Below are 5517 nucleotides of genomic sequence, written 5' to 3'. Positions count from 1 at the left end.
GTAAGTTTAGTAATATTAGTTTTTATTTACATTTGGTAAACTAAAGTTTCTGTGAAGAACTGATGCATTTTAGTGACGTTTTGTGCCTTTCCTATCTTCAAATTATACTTCCTAATGCCACTGACCTGAGTAGACATAAATAAGTGCTTGTTAGACATGATCATATCATATAGTTACTATACCCTTACAATCCGGAATCTTTGACTGATATGTACACCTCCCTTTACGGACAAAAGAATAGAGTTCAATCTTTGTGTACCTGAGGTACATGCATGATCTGTAAAATAAAAATATGTCCACTGTAATTCATAGGTAATCGTTTAAAAAAGTTAATTAGTTTCTGGCTCAACAAAATATCAAAAATAGACTAAAATTTTAATCAATTTACATTATCATAAGAAAATTAAGTGTTGACATTTTTTATCACTGCAATTCATGTTGGCATATGACAAGTTCATTTGATATGAAATCTAACCGTGACTTTTTCGATTTAACGGTTACATAAGAAAAGGTTTTTTGACCCGACTTTGTTGCGTAAAAAGCTTTGATATGATCATAGGGCACGATCACAGGGTGATATTTTCTATTTGATTAAGCTCATATTGTTTAACACGACAAAAGGGAAAATACAACTTCAAGACGGATATAAACTGTTTAACACAGTTACCAAAAGAAAAACTAAACATAAAAACCGGAGATAATACTGATTCCTATCTATGTTTGAATTACAAAGATATTGCTACATGTACAAACTGAGCCGAAAAGATGGAATGGTAGACCATAAAATTAACGAAATACAAGACATATGACAGATGATATTTTTATTTTCGCATTATCCCCGGTGTGAGATCGATTTGTCCAGTGTGAGACAGCAGTGTGAGCTTTTTCTGTCTTACACTGTGTATTACTACACCGTAAAAAGCGTAAAAAAGTAAAACAAAATGTTCTGCTGTAGAAAAATGCAAAAACATGGATTTAAATTATCCATTACGTAACTTTTTGCATAATAAATAACATTTTATCATATTTTTATTGAAAAAAAATCGTTTTCTCTCATTTTGACTTGCACTATTTGAAGCACGCATAGGGTTAAACCGAAAGCAATCTGTTGAAAGTCATAACAAAAAGTTGTCATACATTATATTTTAATGTAAACTAATGCGAGAAAAATTTTCATTCATTACATACTCGTGTGGGATAGTGAAATTCCACAGAGGGGGCCAATAATCACGGACCAGGACTCGGCTAAGCCTCGTCCTAGACCGTGAAAATTGTACCCTGGAATTAAACTATTCCAGATTCGTAATAAAGAATGATTTTATTAATATGATAAGTTCAGTGCACTATCACAGATACTATCGCATCTAATGACAGAGTTTGATGTAAAATCACTGATTGAAGCATGATGGATAATTTCAAAAATTTTTGAGAGTATGTCATTCTTCATTTGCGTTGTTTAACTTTGCTTTAAAACATAGAAACATCGTATAACATGTACTGCCCTAATATGTCGTGCGTTTGAATTATGTTGAAAGACTCGATGAATACTTCCTTCATTGAATATTATTAAACACAATTTCTTAAACAAATAATACATGTTTACATGGTTTGAAAATTCAATTTAGTATGAGATAATGAACATTATTATTGTCCATCATTCCATCATTGTAAATTTTTATCCTAACCATTTCTAATAAACTATAATTATTTGCAATTTTGCTTACAAGGAATTTTTTTTGTTTATTATTTGTTCCACCTAATATCCTCTATTGTTAAGAATGTTTATTTGTAGATACAGGAATCATGCACAGTTGCCATTGTATCTTCGCAGCACTTGTATTTTGTATTCTGTTTCATAAAAACCAGGCCTACCGTATGTATACTCAGTTTATTAGATCTATATATGGAGGAGTGACAATGGAGAAAATTAATCTATAAATAATTTGAACTTTAAATACAATTATATATGTCAAATCATATTATATATATAGAAAAGTATTTGCAACAACCAATGCACCCATTTAAAGCAATATGAGCTGTATTTTTTAGAATTTTATTTTGCTGCAAAAACCTGCTAGTATGATAAGTCTGTATATAACTTAAACTTTTATGATAAATAAGATTTGTAATATCATTAATTTTTGTCAAATGAAATATTTCTCTACTAAGGAATATATAGCAAATCAATTTTTGTACAGGACGACAATAATTCAATTTTGCTCCAAATAAGGCTTTTTAACGGCCTTTTCAACAAAAATTTGGCTAACAGAAATTTAAAAACCATGATATGTTTGTCATTTTAGTAGAAAAGAACATTTTAGTAAAAAAAAAAATCCCACATGAAAAATGCAGCTCATATTGCTTTAAGTTGCCGATGAAATAATTGCCCTATCAATGCTTCTAACGATCGTGAACTTTTTATTGTTTTTCAATTAGTAGTTTTTAATCAAGTTTATCTTTTTAAGGTTTGTTATAAGGAATCATCGACAAATTAGAAAATAGCTGAATTTAGTGGCATCTATTGTAACAACTATTGTAAAATGTCGTTGATAAAATGACGTCGCTCATGTGACTCTATTTCATGAAATTATTTTATTTTTCACTTATTACTGAAGGCAACCTTGTTGTTCGTGGCCTAACAACTGCAAACCAGAGCTCTACCTATATATCGTTTTCCGCCGACAGGACCATTGACGGTTATCCGGACAAACTGGGGATGCTTAACGGTTCATGTTCACACACAGGGTCTCGCCAGACTCAAGCGTGGTTAAGGATAAACCTAGGCAAGGTTTATAACGTGAAAGAAGTACGCTTTTGGTATCGAAATGATAGTAAGTAAACCAATTCCACATGTGAAGAAAGGAAGCCAATGTATGTACTGCATTTTATAAACGATATTTAGCTTCACTCTAAAACATATGAAAGAATTGTGTTTGCAATGCAAAATATCATAAAAATAGAATCAAAGTAAGAAATGACAGTTATACAAATGTGCCCTTTACTAAGAAAAAAAAACCATAAATAAATAAATACAAATTTGTTAAACCCTTACAAACATGGAAATAAATTCAGCTGATTTGGCATTCCGAAATGTTTTTAAGATTTCCCTTATTGCATTTCGATTTATATTTTTTTAAATAATGGATTTCATTAATTTCCGTTTTAATTTGAATAAAAGTAACAAATTATAATAAAAGCATCTTTTTGTCAGTATAATTTTAAGTCTGTTGAAATCCTTGGAAGGGGTTAAAAGGAATTCGAGGAAATAAAAAGAAATAAAAGAAAAAAAAACAACTTTCCCGATATTCTGTGTTAAAAGGTACATTTAAGGTATCTCACTCCTCATGTTTTGATTTCATTGCGCAGATGATCATTATATTTAAAATGAATATGATTTTATTTATTTAATCATCACAGATAGATTATTATTTCATAATTACACAACATTCATAAAGAAAATCCATTTGAATTCAAGAAACAAACAAGTTTTTAGGGGAATTATTTTTTCGTGCGGAAGGTTTTTTAGACGGAAATGACAGAAACAAGCAATTTTATGAATTTTCAATATACTTTTCTTTTTATTATACTTTAATCATTATTCACATTTTTAACATTTGATAGGTTTGTAACATATTTTATAGGTTCTGTGTGACATGTACAAAATCAAATCTTGAAAATATGATAGCCGTTTAGCATAAAATCATGCATATATATAGAACATGTCTGAATTTTTTAAAGCCAAATTTTGCGAGAATTTTACCTTTGAAGCCCTATATCTAAAATTTGACATCACTGACCCCCATGTTATATTATGTCAAAATGATACTGAATACATATTGAGGCAAACTGGATTAATCTTATAAAATTCTTGATATTCAAAAAGTTTTTATTTCAAATCCAATTGTAACTATTAAAGAAATTGTCTATTTTAAGTGCAAAAAGGTCACAAAAAATTATGCAGCTTTGTACAAATTTTTTTTGTAATCCCTCAATTCAGTGTGACCATTGTGCATAATTAAAAACAATATTTGGAGAAATAAGTTTGCTTAATCAAAAATACTGACAACAAATCCTAATCAGGATGAAATTGCATTTTAGGTGCAAAAAGGTCAAATTAAATGGGCAATAACTCAGAGGGATGGATACTGATCCCCCATTATCTTTGTATTTTTTAAGTTTGTTTTGTCTACAGATTTCAATGATATACTTCTCAAGAAAATCTTGATACAACAACATTGAGGAGTGGGATACCTTAAGCGGAACACCTCCCGTTGATTGCAACGAGATCGCTTTTATGTATTAATACAATTCTTTCCCATGAACAGTATATCAATGGGTCAAATAATTACGTGTTAATACGTATAAAAAGACTATCTTTCATGGATCTAAAATGTTTCATAAAAGATACCACAGAGTCTGCGTCATCTGTTTTATATTTGGATATTTTACTGAAAATTGACATTGATGGTAATTTAACAACAAAAATCCCACTTAATTTCTCTTAGCAGTACCGGGCTACTGTTTATGTTTGAAGACGACGGTTGTTTAAATTCAAATGTAAAAAAAAATACGGAAATGAATCTATTTTTTAGCAAGGGACAAAAAAGTATTAAAAACCTTTACACAAAAAACACAAGAAACTACATGTAATCATATTGATCAAATCTTTATTAGGCAATATAAGTCTTCTCTCCTCATCCCCTATCATGGAATTCTTTTAAATATAACTAAATTGAATGTACTAGTACAGTTCATGAACAGAACGTGTTTGATTTTCTAGGCCAGATAATCTTTGGATGGAATTTTTTTATTTCCCTATTTATAGTTTGTTTACCAGGAGAATGAGGAAAACATGTGACCAAGACAACTGCAATTTCTAGACTTAGTATAACATTTCTGATGTCTTAAATTGAATAAAGGTTTTCAATTCTGAGAGGGCAGATATGGGAAAACAAAATTATATATTTTAAAAAACATTTTATTCGAGAAAATATATCCCTATATTGAGATAACGCCAACTACTGATAGAACAATTATTTGACCCCCTTTTTGTGTTATAACAAAGCATTTCCTAAACATATGGATCCATTTTACTATAATTATGTTATTCAAATTAAATACAGAAAAACATTTATAGAAAATTAGAAGCCACAATATTATTAACGGCGATTTATCTTATACTCTTTGTAAAACCTGCATGTAAAACCTTCAAAAGATTATGATAATGAAAGAAAACTCTTGCTGATTTACGCAATTTTGGTTACAAAGCTGCAGAACAAATTGATATTCTAAACTTAAAAGCAGCGTTTCATTATGTTTTGTACTATGTTTTGTAATATGAATTGACGATATATTTACTAGATATTGTTTTCACATACTCTTAAATGTTTTGATTTATTGTAGCAATGGTTAAATTTGGCTTTTTCTTATTACAATGTATAATTTCTTCATACCATTATTAGATACATTATCATCTTTTCAAAACTCTAGCAGCGTTTCATGACTTTGACTTTCATT

The sequence above is a fragment of the Crassostrea angulata genome, chromosome 9 (genome assembly GCF_025612915.1).
Source record: "Crassostrea angulata isolate pt1a10 chromosome 9, ASM2561291v2, whole genome shotgun sequence".
Lineage (NCBI taxonomy): Eukaryota > Metazoa > Mollusca > Bivalvia > Ostreida > Ostreidae > Magallana > Magallana angulata.
The sequence above is the reverse complement of the archived record's forward strand: the minus strand, read 5'-3'. Positions refer to the sequence as shown.